Genomic DNA, 19,834 nt, shown 5'->3' on the forward strand with positions numbered 1-19,834 from the left:
ACAAGTCTCACAATAAGCCAGTGTGTTGGGATTTGTCTATTTGCCTGATCGAGCATGTTGCACTCTTCAAATCCTCTTTATCATTACTTACTTTTACCCCACAGATTTATCAGTTTCTGAGAGCAATGTGTTAAACAATAATAGAGTATCTTAGTATTTATATCTTCCCTAAAAATGAGTTATTTTTTAGGTAAATCTTCTCTCCTCTATTCTTCCATGGGTAATCATCTGGAATTTTGGTTCGAATGTGTTTTTAATGTCTTGTTTTAAAACTAATACTAAATTAGACAGACTGTTTTTTCCTTTCCTCGTGACTCCTGTTTTGTTTCCCTGGGTTCACATTTCTTCTTCCTGATGCACATTCTTTACCGGTTCTTTCACTGCAGGCCTGTGGGAGGTCAACTTTGAGTCTGTTTGTAGGTCAGATAACGTCTTTCTTTCTTTGACACATAGTTTGAATAGGTGTTTAATTTAGCTTTGGAGTAATTTTTTTCCTTCTTTGTCAAGTTATTTAATATTTCTGAGCCTCCATATCTTTAGCTTAAAATGGGAATAAAACCCTAAAAATGGTGACTGTAACTGAGATAATACACGCAGAGCTTGCCAGTCATGTTGCTTAGCAGAAATTAAATAGTCAATAACGGTAACTATTATTAATCATTAGAATGATATTATTATAATAATGTAATATATCATAATAATATATTTAATGTATAATTATTATTATACATTAATTTATAACTATAATGTACAGTGTATAACGTATAATGTATGCAATGTATAATAATAATATATTAATATTATTAATCATGATAATCTTCAGAGTGTGCATTCTCAGAGAATCACTGCTTAAGACTGAGAATGTGAAGCTCACACACAAAAAGTCTGAGAGAGTGGCATGACTGTGAATTTAATTCTCAGCCCTTGGGTATGTTCAGCTGTGGTCGTCTACACAGTGTGCACAGATAATGTAATCTGTTCCCACAGACCCACGGCAGAACAGCGCAGCCTGCCTCATGCCTGGATGCTCTGGGCTGCTTGTTGTCGGGGCCAATGCTGTGAGGCTAGTTGGACTCTGTACAGAGAAAGATGAAAAAAGACTCTTTCTTTTCCCTCAGATTTCCTCCCCCCCCCCCGAGTTTTATTCACTTTTACATCCAGAGCAGATACTCTCTTCCCAGAGCCTTGGTGTTACTCTGGGATTCAGGGTCTCCAGACACCTAGTCATTTCAGCTCCCAAGGCCCAAGGTGACTGCAGAGTCATGTCTCACCCATTCCTCTCATCTTGGCCTGTTTCCCGTCATGGAGGACCCATGAGTGGGGAGAGGAGCCATCGAGGGAGATTGATCTGGAAGTCCTGGTGAATCTGAGCTTCAGAGAATGAAGCAGAAAAGGGGAACGTGAGACTGCCAGTGCTTCAGTGGGGGAGGAATATGGAGGAACCGAGAGGGGTGTGATGGCTGCACAGAGTCAAGGGGAGGGATGTTCCAAAGTTTCCTAATAGGGAAAACTTGCACTGAAGTGGGGGTTCGATTTTACATGATGGCAATGTCTGTGCTGGTTTCACCAATTCTGGTGTCCCTGAGGGATGAACTGGTGTGACACCACAGGACAGAAGTTACGGTCACTTTCAGGACTTAAGGAAGTTGAAACCTTTCAGCTTAGTCCCCTGTGAGCCAGTCAGGGCCCAAGTCTAGAAAGGCTCGGAGCCTGTGTCCGTCCAATGTGGTTTCGTTCTGTTCCAGTCAAGCTGCTCCGGACCCCATCTGGGAAATGGGACCTCAGATCTAGTCAGATCTAGTCATCGCAGCTTCCGTAGGTCGCCACGAGGCAGGTAATAGCCCAGGCGTCGTCACTGGAACTCATAGTTGCCCTCCTTCTTCTGCCGGCAGACAAGTGACTTGTGAGGTGACGAGGGCGCATCAGAATGGTCCAGTCAGCTGCCCAGTATGGGAGACTCCAGGGGAAGGAGATGCCAAAGCCACAGAGACCCGAAGCCTCCTGTGTCTCTCTCTTCCTTTTGTCCACTTAATTTTCACCCTCCGTCCTTCTTTTCCTTCCCTTTTCCCTCTTTTGGCTCTCTCTCCCTCTCTTTCCCCTACATGTTCTAGCTTAATTGAGGTATTAACGACGTACAGTAAACTGCATATATTTAAAGTGAACAATTTGATACATTTTGATTATAACTTATTGAACCATCACCACAATAAAGAAAAGGAACGCCCATCCTCCCCAAATTTCCTCATGCTCATTTTAATTCCTCCTTCCCTGCCGTCTGCAAACACATTCTCATTCCCAGGCAACCAGTGATCCGGTATATGTCCCTATAGATTTTCCTGTATTTTCCAAGAATTTTTATAAATGGGATCATATACTATGTACTCATTTTTTACCGGCTTCATTCACTCAGCATAATTTTTCTGAGATTCATGCTTGTCATTGCATGTACTATGAATTCATTCCTATCCCCAACCCTTCCCTGGCAGCACTGTACACAAGCCCGAGCACTTTCCAGGTTGGCGTGAGATCCAATAGTACTGCTGCATCCCCAAAAGTGGGAATGCACCTTGGTGCAACTCTGGGAGGGGTTGGCGGCAGCCCTGGACCCACACATGAATGCTTTCCTGGATGGCTGGAAAGCCCACCGTGCCACTGGAGTCCCAATGATCGGCCAATGCTCAGACCCGTGAAGAAGCCCCACCCACCAAGCACAGAGGCTGCCATGAGCATAAGAAAAGGCAGCAGCAGATACACGCGCACATGCAGATGCTTTCCCAGATGCACACACACCCATAGCAGTGCTGCGCTCTCACAACTGGGTACTTGCCTCCGTGTGGCGGGAGCTCTGAGCCCAGTGTGAATGCTTTCCCAGCTGGCTGGAACACCCACTGTACCCACACAACTTCCAGCATATGGGGGGGATCAGAAACACAGCTCATGCTTCCCCCACAGCAGTAGCAGGTGCAATCTGCGACCTGATACTACCACAAATACTCAGGCAAAAGATTAGTTCATCAAACACCATAAGAAACTACAGTAACAATTCAGAGCAGAAGGAAATGACAAATCTCCAGAAACCAACCTTGAAGTCACAGAAATTTACAATCTAAATGACAGAGAATTCAAAATAACTGTCATAAAGAAACTCACCAAGTTACAGGAATGTTCAGACAGTTCGATGAACTCAGAAATAAAATTAATGAGGAAAAGGAATACTTCATCAAAGAGACTAAAACTATTAAAAAAAAACAAGCAGAAATTCTGGATATGAAGAACATAATTAGTGAGATAAAAAAGAATCTAGAATCCTTAAAAAATAGATCTGATATTATGGATGAAAGAATTAGTGATTTAGAGGATAGAAATATAGAAATGCTTCCAGTGGACAAGGAGAGAGAAGTCAGATTTTTTAAAAATGAAGGAATTCTTGGAGAAATATATGACTCAATTATAAAAGCAACATAAGAATTATACGTATTCTGGAGGGAGAAAAGAAGGAGAAAGGAGCAGAGAGCTTGTTCAAAGAAATAATAGCTGAGAACTTCCCAAACCTGGGCAAGAACCGGAGTTATAAATACATGAAGCCAACAGAATGCCTAATTACATCAATGCTAAAAGACCTTCTCCAAGGCATATAATAGTAAAATTGGCAAAAGCCAATGACAAAGAAAAAATATTAAGGGAAGCGAGACAGAAGAAAATAACCTACAAAGGAACCCCTATCAGGCTTTCAGTATATTTCTTGGCAGAAACTTTACAGGCAAGGAAAGAATGGAATGATATATTAAAAATAGTGAAAGACAGAAACTTTCAGCCTAGAATACTCTATCCAGTGAAACGATCCTTATGATACAATGGAGAAATAAAAGTTTTCCCGGATAAACAAAGTCTGAGGGAGTTCATCGCCACTAGATCTCCTCTACGAGCAATGATCAAGAACGCCCTCATACCTGAAACAAAAAGAAGGCAAATGTCTACAAAGCTTTGAGCAAAGAGATAAATAGACAGACAAAATCAGAAAGCTACAGCTCTGTTTCACAATAGGGTAGCAAATACTTAATTATAACTTAAAAGAAGAAGGGAAGGGAAGCATCAAAAGTAACTATAAACACTTCAGCTTAGTCACAAACGCACAACACAAAAATGAATAACTTGTGACAACAATAACTCAGAAGGAGAAGAGGAAAGGGATGGAACCTGCTTAGACTAATGGAGACAAGAGGCTATCAGAAGATGGACTATCTCATCTATGAGATCTTCATACAAACCTCACAGTAACCATCAAACAAAAAATCAGAGCAGAGCCATACATCATAAAAAAAGAGAAAACCTCCACAGACAACCCCCAAAATGAAATGGCAGTCAGAAACACAAAGGAAGAGAAACAATGGAAATATAGATTAGGTGGGATGAAGTCCTCATGTATCAATAATCACTCTAAATGTAAATCGATTGAATTCTCCAATCAACAGACACAGAGTTGTGGGGTGGATTAGAAAACAAGACCCAACAATATGCTGCCTCCAGGAAACACATCTCAGCTCTAAAAACAAACAGGCTCAGAATGAAGGGATGAGAGACAATACTCCAAGCAAATGGCAAATAAAAGAAAGTATGTGTTGCCATACTTATACCAGACAAAGCTGACTTCAAGATAAAAAAGTCTATGAGATACAAAGAGGGGCGATATATAATGATAAAGGGGACTTTCCACCAAGAGGACATAACACTTATAAAGATATATGCACCTAACACAGCAGCACAAAAGAATATATAGCAACTATTAATAGACCTAAAGGGAGAAATTAACAGCAACACAATAATAGCAGGGGACCTGAACAACCCACTTACATCCATGGATAAATCATGCAGAGAAAGACAACAAGTAAATAGTGGAATTAAGTGAAACATATGATCAGATGAACTTAATCGATATATATAAAGCATACCCTCCCAAAACAGCAGAATACACATTCTTCTTCAGTGCACATGGAACATTCTCAAAGATAGACCATATGTTGTGAAACAAGGCAAGCCTGAATAAATTTAAGATGGAAATCATATCAAGCTTCTTTTCTGACCACAATGCTATGACACTAGAAATCAACTACAAGAAAAAAGATGGGGAAGTCACAAATATGTGGAGACTAAAGAACACACGACTGAAGAACCATTGGATCAATGAACAAATCAAAGGAGAAATCAAAAAATACCTGAAGACAAATGAAAATGAAAAGACAACAAAACAACTCTTATGGGATGCAGCAAAAGCAGTTCTAAGAAGGAAATTCATAGCAATACAAGCGCACCTCAACAAACAAGAAAAATACCAAATAAGTAACCTTAAACTACACCTAATAGAACCAGAAAATGAAGAACAAATGAAGACCAAAGTCAGCAGAATGAGGGAAATAATAAAAATTAGAGCAGAAATAAATGAAATAGAGACTAAAAAAAACAGTAGAAAGGATCAATGAAACAAAGAGCTGGTTCTTTGAGAAGATTGAAACAAAACTGACAGACCCTTAGCCAGACTCACTAAGAAAAAAAGAGAGAAGGGTCAAAGACATAAAATTAGAAATGAAAGAGGAGAAATTACAACAGATACCACAGAAATCCAAAGGACAATCAAAGAATACACTGAACAACTTACATGCCACCAATTTCAATAACCTAAAAGAAATAGATAAATTCTTCGATTCATACAACCTCCCAAAACTGAATCAAGAAGAAATAGAGAAAATGAACAGACCAATCACAAGTAAAGAGATCAAAATGGTCATCAAAAACCTCCCAAAAAACAAAAGTCCAGGACCAGATGGCTTCTCTGGAGAATTCTACCAAATATTCAAACAAGATTTAATACCTATGCTTCTCAAACTATTCCAAACAGTTGAAGAAGATGGAACACTTCCTAATTCATTCTATGAGGCCAACATCACCCTGACAGCAAAAGCAGGCAAGGACAGCACAAAGAAGGAATATTACAGGCCAATATCACTGATGAACACAGATGCAAAAATCCTCAACTAAATATCAGCAAATCGAACACAGCAATATATTAAAAGGATCATATACCATGATCAAGTGGAAATTATACCAGGGATACCGGGATGGTTCAACATCCACAAATCAATCAATGTGACACACCACATTAAGAAAATGAGGAATAAAAATCACATGATCCTCTCCACAGATGCAGAGAAAGGATTTGACAAGATCCAACATCCATTTATGATAAAAACTCTCAATAAAATGGGTATAGAAGGAACGTACCTCAACACAGTAAAGGCCATATATTACAAACCCACAGCCAACATCATACTTAATGGTGAAAAATTTAAAGCCATTCCTCTGAGAACAGGAAGAAGACAAAGGTGCCCACTCTCGCCACTCGCATTCAACATAGTACTGGAGGTTTTGGCCAGAGCAATTAGGCTGGAAAAAGAAATAAAAGGAATCCAAATTGGAAAGGAAGAAATGAAACTCTTGCTGTTTGCAGATGACATGATTGTAAATATAGAAAACCCTAAAGAATCCATCAGAAAACTATTAGAAATAATCAACAACTACAGCAAAGTTGCAGCGTACAAAATCAACTCACCCCAATCAGTTGCAAGTCTATACTCTAATAATGAACTAACAGATAGAGAACTCAAGAATACAGTCCCATTTACAACTGCAACAAAAAGAAAAAAGTGTCTAGGGATAAATTTAACCAAAGAGGTAAAAGACCTATACAATGAAAACTATAAGACATTATTAAAAGAAATCAATGATGACCTGAAGTAATGGGAAGATATTCCATGCACATGGATTGGAAGAATAAACACAGTTAAAATGTCCATATTACCTAAAGTAATCTACAGATTCAATGCAATCCCAATCAGAATCCCAATGACATTCTTCATAGTAATAGAACACAGAATCCTAAAATATGTGTGGAATAACAAAAGACCTCGAATAGCCAAAGCAATCCTGAGAAGAAAGAACAAAGCTGGAGGCATCACAATCCTAACTTGAAAATATATTACATAGCTATAGTAATCAAAATGGCATGGTACTGGCACACAAGCAGACTCATAGATCAATGGAACAGAACTGAAAGCCCAGAAAGAAAACCACACATCTGTGGTCAGTTAATCTCTGACGAAGGAGCCAAGATCATACAATGGAGAAAGGAAAGTCTCTTCAATAAATGCTGTGGGGAAAACTGGACAGCCACATGCAAAAGAATGAAAGTAGATCATTATCTTCCACCATACACCAAAATTAAAACGAATTGGATAAAAGACTTGAATCTAACACTTGAAACATAAAACTCCTAGAAGAAAACATACGCAGTACAGGATTTGACATTGGTCTTAGCAGCATCTTTTCCAGTACCGTGTCTACTCAGGCAAGGGAAAGAAAAGAAAAAATATACAAATGGGACTACATGAGACTAAAAGGATTCTGCAAGGCAAAGGAAACGATGAATAAAACAAAAAGATAGGGCCGGCCCCGTGGCTTAGTGGTTAAGTGCGCGCTCTCTGCTACTGGCGGCCCAGGTTCGGTTCCCAGACGCACATAGACGCACCTCTTGTCCGGCCATGCTGAGGCTGCGTCCCACATACAGCAACTAGAAGGATCTGCAACTATGACATACGACCATCAACTGGGACTTTGGGGAAAAGAAAAAGGAGGAGAATTGGCAACAGATGTTAGTTCAGAGCCGGTCTTCCTCAGAAAAAAAGAGGAGGATTAGCACGGATGTTAGCTCAGGGCTGATCTTCCTCACAAAAACAAAAAAAAATGAAAAGACAACCCACCAACTGGGAGAAAATATTTGCAAATCATATAGCTGACAAGGGGTTAATCTCCAAAATATATAAACAACTCAAACAACCCAACAACAAAAAAAACAGATAATCCAATCTAAAAATGGGCAGAGGATATGAACAGACATTTTTCCAAAGAAGATATACAGAAGGCCAACAGACACATGAAAAGATGTATAACATCACTAATTATTAGGGATATTCAAATCAAAACTACAATGACAGATCACCTTACACCTGTCAGAATGGCTATAATTCCCAAGACAAAAAATAACAAATGTTGGAGAGGATAAGGAGAAAAGGGCACCCTCACACACTGCTGGTGGGAATGCAAACTGGTGCAGCCACCAGGGAAAATAGTATGGAGATTTCTGAAATAATTAAAAATAGAAATACCATACCTTTCAGCTATCCAACTACTGGGTATTTATCCAGAGAAATTGAAATCAACAATTCAAAGAGATTTATGCACCCCTGTGTTCACTGTGGCATTATTCACAATAGCCAAGACATGGAAGCAACCCAAGTGCCCTGCTACAGATGAATGGATAAAGAAGATGTGGTATGTATTATATACAATGGAATACTACTCAGCCAGAAAAAAAAAAAAAGACAAGATCATCCTGTTTGCAACAACCTGGATGGACCTTGAGGGTATGATGTTAAATGAAATAAGCCAGACAAAGACAAATATGCATGATTTCACTCATATGCAGAAGATAAACATACACAGGGATAAAGAGAACAGATTAGTGGTTACCAGAGGGGATGGGGGCTGGGGGTTGAGTGAAAGAGTTAAAGGGGCACATATGCATGGTGATGGATAAAAGTCAGACTACTTGTGGTGAGCACGATGCAGTCTATACAGAAATTCACAAATAATAATGAACACCTGAAATTACACAATGTTAACACCCTTTATAATTTCAATAAAATAATGAAAAAAAATAATTCATTCTTTTTTATGGTTGAATAGTATTCAATTGTGGGGATATACCACAATTTGTGTATCCGTTCACCAGTAGATGGACATTTGGGTTGTTTTCCGTTTTTGTCTACTATAAATTGGTTGTTATCAACATGTGTGTACAAGTCTGTGTATAGACATACAGGTTTATTTCCCTTGGATGGATTCCTAGGGGAGGAATGGCTGGGTAGACGTACGTAATTATTAAAGACGCATCCAAGCTATTTTTCACCAGCACTCGATGAGAGTTTCAGTGAACTGACATCTTCAACAACACTTGCTATAGTCAGTCTTTTTAATTTTAGCCATTCTCAAGTATGGTGGAATCTCATGATGACTGTCACTTACATTTCCCCAATGACTCATGTTGTGAAGGAGAAGGCAAGCCACACACAGACTGGGAGAAAACATCTGCAAAACATATCCCTAGAAAAGGACTTGTATTTATAATATATAAAGAGCTCTTACAACCCAATAGTAAGAAGACAATCAACACGTCATGGCTTACCAGCAGACAGCAGATCAGGCCTGTGATGAGCACCAGGATTCCCGCCAAGCAGATGAGGATGAGGGCCCAGACGGGGTGGTCTGGGGAGACAAGTGCTGGGGTGAGCCACCTCCTGTCATCGCCCCAGGGCTCCTGCTGACCCCACTGTGCCTCAACCGTCCTTGACAAGGGTTGGCCAACTTTCCTCATCATCCAAAACCCTGTGCGCATGGTTCTCTTCGATGAGGCACAGCATCAAGATACTCGTCCCCTACCATGGGCTGGGGCTTCCTGCAGGTTTACTAGGCTTCTCAGTCGAGGTGTCATCTCTGTTGGCAGAATATTCTGGAAGTGAATGAAATGGAGAATGCATGTGAATGTGTTTCACTCTTTTTAATAAAACTTTTTAGACACAGAAAAATAAAGGGAGAGTCTCACAAACATCCATCATCTAATTTAACCATGTATATTCCATCCAATTAAAACAATATTTCATCAATGTATAAATTATTAACACTTGCCACCCTTGATTCATCCCATGTTTTCAATGAAATATTAAAGTCAAGTAAACATCATCATGTTTCACCCCATTTTACTTTCCATCTCTAAAAAGTGAGCACACTTTGCTACAAAATCCAAGACCATTATCACAGAACAAAAGTTTAATAAATTAAACCAAATTCATACCTCTGGGCACAGAGGACTGAATTTGGGGTGGACTATCTTATGACGGCCGGGGGGAGAATGGGTCATCACAGTTGGCAAGCCTATGGGATCTCTCTAAATTTGTAAATTCCCACTCAAAATTGTTCTTCCGTGCCTAGAAACACATTCATCCCCTTCTCCTTTATCTATCTGCTTAATATTCATTTTCTAGGATTAACCTACAATGTAATATCCTGCAGGAAGTCTTCTCTGATTTCCACCTGCAAGTATGAGTTTGTTCACATCAAATAATTGATAATTTTCAATTTTCTATTCTTGTTATTGCCAGCTACAACATAAACTCCAGGAGGGTAGGACACGCAGCACCCAATGGGCATAGGAGGAGGGGTGCAGGTCCCCCTACTTGTACCTCTACCCAGACAACCTCTTAGAGGAGTGCTGTCTGATATGGAGCAGCAACAAGTCTCTTTTTGAATTAAAATTAATTTTAGTTAAATAAAAGAAAAATTCTAGTACCTCAGTAACATTAAAAATCAGTAACAATAAAGACCAGTCACAATACCATCCTTCAAGCACTCAACAGCCACATGCAGCTATGCACTGGACAGCACAGATAGAACATTCCACCACTGCAGAAAGTTCTAGCGCATTGCTGCTCATCTAGAGCGGGACTTGGCAAACTATAGCCTGTGGACCAGAAACCACATCCACCCCCAAACCTGTAAGTCTGCTTCACACACAGCTGGAGGCCCTCACTGACCATCCGGCCAGTGGCTCTCAGTGCAGAGATGAGGAAACAAAAGTCCAGAAAGAGGAGGTGACTAGTTTGAGGTCACAGAGCTGTCTAGGAGAAGGTGAGGGCCTCCCATACTACACTGGTGTCCTTTTCTCTCTCTCAATGGTGGCTAAAGACTGGGGGACTATGCCACCTCCTGCCAGCCTGAGCAAGTTCAATGTTCTCTCAGTCCCAGGCCTCCAGAGTCCCCAGAAAGGCCTCACTTCCTTTCCCAATGACCAGGGAGCCTTACCATCCCCAAGGACACTCTTCCTGTCCAGGGTCAAGTTCTGCAGCTGGGTACCATTCTGGGTCAGCCACAGGAATTCCTCATAGATGGCAACTCTGTCCAGTCTCTGTGCCAAGGCGGCAAGGTACACAGGGAGTCCACTCCAGTGTGGTTACTGTGGGGGACAGACCTGGAAGGGCACAAAGGATAATCAAGGGTGTCTGGAATTCTACCCTGAATCTAGATTCCCTGCTTCTGGGTCCTGTCCAAGAGAACTTTCTGCAATAATGTAAACATTTGTCTGCACTACCAAATACACTCATTATTAGCCTCATGTTGTTATCGAGCACTTAAAATGTGGCTAGTGTGTGTGAGTGAGGAACTGAATTTCTCATGTAATTTCATTTCAAGTAATTAATTTATAAATAAATAACTACAGGGAGAACATTTTTAAAACTTTGGAGTAAGGACTTCTGCAAATGCATAAAAACAATGAGAACACTGGTAAAAATGGTCGAAATCATCTTTTCAGAAGTCTAGAAATTAATCAAAGGCTTGTAAGAATCTGAGGAGGGTTTAGTGAAGACACACGGTGGAATCTTGATACAGGGAGCAAACTTTGTGGCACTATAACTTGCACTATTCCCATCCTGCTCTCACAACATCCTCCATGACTGTGAAAACCGTCAGTCTCAGAACCATGGTGGCTGAGACAACCCGCAGCACAGCAGCCATAGTGGGTGTGGAGCTCTGAAAAGACCCCTCCCCACCCAACTGCAACTAGCTGACCTGCCTGGCAGCTCCCCGAAAACGCCCCATGTTCAGGGCTTGTCGTTACTTGAGTCAGAGCTTGCCCAGGATGGAAAGTCTGTCCCCAAGGCACTTGCTAAAAACAATCAGGGCTAATTGTTTTCTATTGTAGTTGCCAGAGGGAGTGATACCAGGAGAGGCAGGCAAGAGGTGAGCCAACAACTTAGAAGAAAAATTGGGGGAATGAGATGTCCACAGGGGGCTTTGAAAAGCTCCAGTGTATTTGTGGGCCTCTAGAAGGCCACAAGGGCTCAGGGATGTGGCACGCCCAGGACAGACTTGAGAACGTCTGAATCTCTCACCTCTAGTTGGAGGGGTGGCTTAATATCTGAAAACTGATTATGTAATACACCATATTAATAGAATAACCGCCAATACCACGTAATCTCGGCCATATACATAGAAAAGAATTTCACAAAATACAACACCCTTCATGCCTAAAAAACAAAACACTCAACAAATTAGGAATAGAGAGAAACTTTCTCAACCTATAAATAGCATCGATGAAAAACCCACGGTTAACACCATATTCAATGGTGAAAGACTGAAAATTTCCCCCTAAGACCAGGGACAAGACATTGATGTCTTCCCTCATCTGATATGTTAATCACAGGTACTAGAGGTTCTGATGAGGGCAATTAGGCAAGAAAAAGGAATAAAAGAAACCCAGATTGGAAGGGAAGAGGTAAAACTATTTGTTTTGCACAGGAGAAGATATTGTATATAGAAAAACCTAAAAAATACACCCCCCGACACACACACAATATGTGAATCGTATCCCAAGAGGTGTGTAAATAATTTAAATTGCCCCATGTGGTTAGTGGCTCCACTATTGGAGAGCACAGTTAGACTGCTGATATTTGTTGAAAGTCTCCAGAAGAGGAGGAGGAGGAGGATGCTGGAGGTTGGTGGCCCCAAATGTTAATGCTTTTCTCAACTCCCGAAAACCTATGGAAGGAGATGGTAGGATTAGCTGACAGGGATGTGGGGGAGACTGGGCACCATGTCAGTGACTTCCAGATCAAGGATATGTTACGGGAGCTCAGAGCCATCAGCCACCAACTCAGCCAATGCTTCCAATCTCCTCAACCTACACCAAGTCGGTGACCAGGCAGGAGTGGAATATGTCTCACAGCTGGCTGCCTCTGTAGAGCTTGGTGACCTAGAACAAACGCGAGGGAGAGTGGGTGAGAGGTCTCCTGGGGATGCAGGGGGCCACTGGAGCCAGTGAAAGATCACAGATCTTGGGGCAAGGGAGACCTGACTTCAAATCCTGGCTCTGCCCCTAACACATTGTGTGATCTTAGGCACAATACTCCCCTTTCTGAGCTTCAGTTTACCCATGCGAGAAATGGGGAAGGCAGCTAGGACATCACCTCTGGAAACTGAGAGAACCCAGACACGCAGGGAAAGTGAAGGATTGAAACAACCAGGTAACAGACGTAAGTCAGGCGGAGGAATGAGGGTGCCTTCAGGGCAAGGAGAGACGGGACAGGGGAGACCCCACCTGGTCCTGGGTGTCCCTCAGCAGGGCGGCGTACTCCGAGGATGTGGGCTCCGGGTTGCTGAGGTTCCAGCTGATGCTGGGGAAATGCAGCTGGTGTTCTCTCTGCATGCATAAACTCCAGGGTGCAGAGCCTGGAGCCACCGAGAGGAAGAGCAGACACGTGGAGACTCTCAGCTCCCAGCACAGAGGCATGGAGGCCCACGGGGTCAGGGCGGTGGGTGCAGACAACGTCCACACCGGTGGCTTCCCCATCCTTCTCAGGCCTGGGGAGAGAGGGACGTGGGGACTCTAGAGAGAGGTCCTGAAACCTCTGGGGTGGGGGCCAGAACAGGAAGGAGGAAATGGGAGGACAGGGGGGAGACAGAGAGGGGTGGTCACAAAAGTGGTCATTAGGGGCAAATGCTCAGGGGAGGGTCTTACCTGAGGGAGAACAGTCTGCAACTCAGAGAGAAGAGGCCCAGGCTTCTCTTCTTGAACAAGGATCCAGCTGGGGAGGAAGGAGGAGGAGGATGAGCAGGAGGGACAGGGGTTGGGGGAGGGGCTGGTTGGGATTTAACCCAAAAGGAGCTGCTGGGACCAGGGTCTCCCCAGGCTCTGCAGGACCCTCTCAGTGGAGTGGAACGTGGCTGAGCCGTTGCTACTGTCTGATGAATACCAGAGGGTGGAGATGGGGAAGGTGACTGTGAGGGTCTTCAGGTTGTGCCCCAGAGCTGCAAAACGAGAGGGAGAGCGATGGCCATCACTGAGAGCTGGCCTGAGACCAGACCAGAGTCCTGCACTCATTATCATCTGTCGTCTTCTCTCCCAGTGGCACCACCACCCACCCGTGTGGTCACCCAAGTCAGAACCAGCACATCTGCTCAGCTCCTCCTCCCTCCCAGTAACACAAATTCCAGTTGCACACTGGTCCTCACATACACTCCCTCTCTCCATCCCTGTCCCAGCTTAGGTGTTAACTTCCTTCACCTGGACCAACACCCCAGCAGGCTCACTGGATGCTCTGTCTAAAGGATGTTCTACATGGACCACTAGAAGGATCTTTCTGAAATGAATACCTCACTAGGGCCACCACTGCTCTAGTACCACCCGTGGCTCCCTATGGCCTTCAGTGTTAGTTCAACCTTCTTGACCTGGCACTCAAGGCTCTACTCAATCTGGCTCCTGCTGACCTTTCAGTCTCATTTTATCCATGTACCACGGGTTAAACTTCATGCTTCACGCAACCCAAATTCGTTTCAATTCTCCCCATATGCCATGTTGTTTCTGGCTGGAGCCTTTGCTCATGGAATCCCCTCTGCCAGGAAAACCCTTCATCCTCTATTTGCCAGGGTCCCTCCTAGTCATTCTTAAAGACTCCATTCAGGTGAAACTTTCTCTAGCAAGCTCTTCCCCTCCAAATTATTCCAGGTGCCTCTCCCCGAAACCTCCCACATTGTACTATAATGGTGTGTTAATTTCATAAGACTAGGGGCGCTCTGAGGGCTGACCTTAGACTGAATCGTTGGTATAATCTATAATCTATAATTTGTGATCAGCATGATTGCCCTAAAACCAGAATTTCACACCCTGGCTTCCCAGCTCCTGGATCACAACTGGCTGGTGGAGGTGTGGGGCCGGAGAGCTTCTCTTGGGAAGGAAAAGGCACCCCCAGACACCTGTGGTGGCTTCTGGTGGCACAGTTGATGATCAAGTATGCAGGGACGTGGTGGCCGGCTCGGGAGCTGGCCTCGAGGGCTGTCTCAGGGAGGGACAGAGTGGGAGGAGCCCCCAGGCTCACCCGGGCTCCAGCAGTGGCTGTGCCAGGACCACCATTCACAGGTGAAGCATACATGAGAGTGAGGGGAGGGGTGACTGTGTGAGTAGAGGGATGAGCAAGCCTGTGGATGAGAAGAGCCCAAGAGAGAGAGATAGGTGAACAAGAGAGACTGAACACAGAGGAGAGACAGATGGACGGGCAGAAAACTGGACAGACGGATGGGATACCTGGAAAAGGAGGACCAAGGGCGGGGCTTCAGGAGAATTAAAGTGAAAACCACGTGGGGTCAGAATGTGGTGGAGAACACGTCTGTGTCTAAGGCTTTCTCACACTGGGCTGGGACTCTCCACCAGAACCCGGGAGGGAGAGAAGGGATGAATTAGGGCCCTTCCAGGTGCTTCCCTCACCAAGGACAGCGGGTGAAGGAGAACAAGTGCTCCCCAGCCCCAAATGCGGACGGGACCCAGGATGTCAGGGCCAGGAATACTCACTGGTGGTAGTCGGGGCTGCAGCTCCATAGGTGTAATCTGTGGAGAGAAGGCGAGAGGAGCTGAGCAAGAGTTGGGGTGAACATAAAGGATTAAGGGAGAGGGAGGATGTAGGGAGCTTGGTGGGGAAAGCAGAGGGGAAGAGGGGAGTGGTGTTCAGGGGGGGAGGCAACGAGATGGAAGGTGGCTGGACCCAGGGATCACACAGTGATGAGAAGACTGATCTCAGACCAGAAGCATAGAGAGATGGATCATAGCTCACTTTAGAGCAACGGAGGCAACACAGAACTCTGACTGGGAGAGAGAGTGTGGCTGTAGCACAGCCCCTCACCACTGATGTAGAGGCTGTCCCCGTCCAGGGTGAGGGAGCCCAGGTGGGTGACGCCCTGGGTCTCATGGCTCGGCTCCCAGTAGAGTCACTCTCTGTCCAGCCCTGGACCAGCCACCTTCCATCTCGTTGCCTCTCTGAAGTGGAAGGTGCAGATGATGTCCACCCCAGTGGCTGCCCCACCCTTCTCAAGCCTGGGGGAGGGAGAACCTGGGGACATGGAATACTGAGCAGGGGTCCTTCTGGGTGTGGAAAGCGAGAGAGTGGAAGGGAGGAGTCTGAGGGAGAGGCTGAAGGGGGCTGCTCTGATGTCTGGAGAGGCTCTCCTCGGTGTCTCCCATGTGAGACAACCCCCTCACAAGTAAGGCCTGACTTCCTGTAGGATGTGGAGCGGGGCCTGTGAGTGACAAAGAGGGGTGAACACACAGACCTGAGTGAGGGGGCGCCTGCAGGTCTGCACGGACAGCAGCAAGGAGCACAGTCACTGCCCTGTGCCATCTGACACATGCAGGCAAGAAAGTACCGTTACGTTCTCTCGGTTCTACACTCCAAGGTCTTTTCTTTCTACTTCTTTCCTACTCCACAGCCATCACCCAGGCCTAGGGAACAATCATCTTATTCCTAATCTTATTCCCAGTACCTTGCATCTTGCCTCTTAAGTCTACATTTAAACATGAAGTCCATTTGAACCAAGGTGCTTAGACCAAACGCTAATCACATCATCCTTCTACTTGCATCTCTCCAGAGTCTTCCCACTGGTCTTAGAACAGAATCCCAAGTCACCCCTGATCTGGTCCTGCCTGTCCCCCATCGCCGGCGTGGCTCACACCCCTCCCCCTGTGTTGACTCGGCTCAGCCATCCCTCTTCTCAGTTCATGGACACACCAGGCTCTCTGCTTCAGGGGTGTCCTCAGGCGGGTCCCTCTGTCTGAAACGCTCTCTTGAACACACTCCCACACCCTCACTCCAGTCTAACCCTCCAACTAGCTAAATCCAGTCCCAACTCTAGCTCTCAAGCTAAATATCAGTCCTTCTCAAGAGCGCTTCCCTGCCCCCTCAGGTTGAGACCCCTTGTGCCAAACTCCCACATCACTCTCATCATTAACTGTCTAAAATCCAAATTCCCAAATACAATATAAATTCCACGGAGGTGGGACAAGGTCTCTCTGGTTCTCCAGGTCCCCATGCATGTGGCCCAGGGCCTGGCTCATCAGATGAGGAACCATCCTGGTTTGTCTAGGACTGCCCTGGTTTGAACACTAAACGTCCTGTGTCCTGGAAAACCCCTCTGTCCTGAGTAAACAAGGATGGAGGGTCACCATAAATTATACACTCAAAGACTATCTATTGCATGACAAGCACACATTCCCCTCAAGAACCTCACAGGAAAGCTAGAATGAAAAAGGCACACACACATACACACACAATTAGTAGAGGCCAACAACTAAATACAAAATTACTTAACAAGATTCTCTGCAACGTGAATCACCAGACCGTTATTTCAGAAAAGTTTCAAGAAACAAAGTTAATTCCCTTTAGAAGGCAAGGTGATGAGGACAGTCTTTTTAGAGACTAGTGCCCTGCCCTTCAATCTACAGCGTTGCTTAGTACTCCTCCAAATGATTTGAAATGTCATAAAGAAAAAAATGTTCAAAATAAATCTGGCTACTGGCAAACTCAATGTTAAATTTGTTATTAATACAAAGAAGTTTCAATCATCTATTTCCCTGAATGCTCCTATATTTCAAATTTTTGTGGAGGATTTATAGGACTTTAGAAGTCAAGTTGAATGGGTCTAAGGAATGTTGCTGAGTATCCCTGCTAATATTTCATGGGATGTGTTCTAATACTACATACACACGCAAAACATTTCTGTATTTATATTATATATAAATCCTGACTATTGAGTATTATGCAATGCAAGTAAATCTATATTTTCTACTATAATACACATTTGCAGTTATTTACATTTGTTTTATGTGTTCTTATTTGCATATAACTGTACTTACTGAAATATTTACCACACACAACCACACACAGCTTACCATCTTTCCCTTGAATATAATCCATCCAACATCAATAATTTTTCTCAAGATACCCTCACTCTCAGTGTCCATGTGGTGACAACCTGAGCCCAGGAAAGCCCACTAGCAGGTCTTCTGCACAGCGGAGGCTGCCGGAACCTGTTGGTACCAGGTCCACAGGGTACTCACCTGGTCACACAGAAATCCATGGATCAGCGAGCACAGGTGGACTCTGAGCCTGCTTTCACCTCAAACTTGAGCTCCACAGATGCTTTTCGTGTCTGAGGGGGGAAAAAAAGCGCAAACAAGCTTTTGAAGCCTTTTATAGGGTGTTGGATGGAAAGGTCACCCAATTCACTTTTCTTTTTTGTATTTACTGATTTAACTGTAACTGTTGGCTGAGACTGGATTTTCCCGATTCCTATCCAGTCACCTGCTCCCCAAGATGGGAGGAAGTAGCTTCGTGCTGTGTGCACTTGTGTCGCTCAACTCACTTGGCTGGACAGAGACTTTTTGGTGACTCTGGACCCTTTAAACAAGCTTGTCCTTTAGGGACCCTGTAAGTGACTCGCTGACTTGTAAACAATTTTCACACTTCATTCAGGGCCCGGGAGATTTTCAGGCCCTGGAGCAGCTTTCCCAACCTCGGCACCACTGACATTTGGGGCCGGATGATTCTCTGTCGGGCCGTCCTGGGCCCTGGAGGACGCTGAGCAGCATCCCTGCCTCCCCCTCTAGATGCCAGGAGCGCCCCCATTAGTAACAACCCAAACACCGCCTCCAGACGCGGATAAGCCCCCTGGGGACAAAATCACACGGAGGACGGTGACGGGGACTCTGAGGAGGGGCCGGCGGCGCCCGGAGCCGGGAGGAACAGCAGCCTCGGGCGCCCTGAGCGAACAGCCCGGGGAAACGGGGCTCCGGGGGGACGCGGGGACGCCGGGCCCTGACAGGGCTGCCCGCGGCCCAGGCCCCTCCGTCGACCGCGACCGGAGCCGGGACCGCCCGCCGCTTACCGCGCCTCGCCCCTTCGGCTGAAGGTCCACGGGAATCCCGTCCGCGCCGAGAAGACTGGACACACCGCGCAGACCTCCCGCTCCATCCACGGCGCCGCCCGCGCTTCCGCTTCCGGTCTCGGGCGGGCGTTCTGGGAGGACGGACGTTTGGGGGCTCTGGGTTGAGGCGGCGTGGGGGGCGGGGCAGGGCGGGGCCGAGCACCCCAGCCTCGGGGGAGGTGTCTAGTTTCTAGAGTTAATGTGAGGCCGGGCCTCGGGCTGGGTCAGCACCAGGGACAGGGACCAGGTCTAGGGGCGGGGCTGTGGGTGGAAACCAGTTCTAGGGGCGGGGCTGTGGGCGGGGACAAGGGTGCGGGCGGGGCAAGGGGCGGGACCAGGCTGTGGGCGGAGCCAGGCCCGAGCGTTGTGCGGAGACCAGTTCCAGGGGCGGGAGGAGGCGGGGGTGGGGCTGGAATAAGTCTGGCCGACTTCACAGTGGGAGGAAATCAGCTCCAGGGGCGGGGCTGGAGGCGGGGCTTTACGTGGACCCTTGACTATACAGGTAGCTGGATGTTGAACAACTTTTCTTCATTCCTTTCCTCACGTTTATACAACCTCATAGAATGATGTGCCCATATTTAGAATTACAAATTTTTTGTGCGTGTTTGCTGTTCTTAATTTCGTTAAAAAATTGGATCATATATTCACATTTCTCTACAACTTGCTGTCCCAAGCCAGTAGATAAGGATATAACGCTATTTTAATTTTAAAAATCTGGGGGGAGGGAGGCCACTACGTCGTAGATACACGTATAGGAAAACTTCAAATAGTGGTGCAAAGTCAGTAAAATATTCTCACTCTACCACTGTCTCCCAGTTCTTTTGCACAGAGATAAACATCCTTTTCTCCTCTATCCTTCCAGACATACTGTGTATATGTGGGCCTGTGTATATGTTCAAGCCCAAGAGGGATGTCCCCAAGC

General features: G+C 45.1%; 2 long non-coding RNA genes across 3 annotated transcripts in view; both read right to left on the reverse strand.

Moving 5' to 3' along the window:
• LOC131403039 (uncharacterized) overlaps positions 1-13,311 on the reverse strand; it is a 41,840-nt gene extending 28,529 nt beyond the window's left edge. The window contains exons 1-3 of one of the 2 annotated variants that reach the window (XR_009219170.1): positions 13,262-13,311; positions 10,969-11,119; positions 9,296-9,603 (exon numbers count right to left, since the gene is read on the reverse strand). This is a non-coding gene — a long non-coding RNA (uncharacterized LOC131403039). Of the gene's footprint in view, positions 1-9,295; positions 9,620-10,968; positions 11,120-13,261 lie in introns of both variants that reach the window. The other variant, XR_009219169.1, reaches the window with a different exon arrangement.
• Positions 13,312-15,091: 1,780 nt separating this feature from the next.
• LOC131403075 (uncharacterized) lies at positions 15,092-18,947 on the reverse strand. The gene is made up of 4 exons (XR_009219197.1): positions 18,874-18,947; positions 18,047-18,138; positions 15,509-15,544; positions 15,092-15,138 (listed from the first exon to the last, which is right to left on the reverse strand). It is a non-coding gene; the product is annotated as an uncharacterized LOC131403075 (long non-coding RNA).
• Between the last annotated feature and the right edge of the window lie 887 nt (positions 18,948-19,834).

The sequence above is a fragment of the Diceros bicornis genome, unplaced genomic scaffold (genome assembly GCF_020826845.1).
Source record: "Diceros bicornis minor isolate mBicDic1 unplaced genomic scaffold, mDicBic1.mat.cur scaffold_54_ctg1, whole genome shotgun sequence".
Lineage (NCBI taxonomy): Eukaryota > Metazoa > Chordata > Mammalia > Perissodactyla > Rhinocerotidae > Diceros > Diceros bicornis.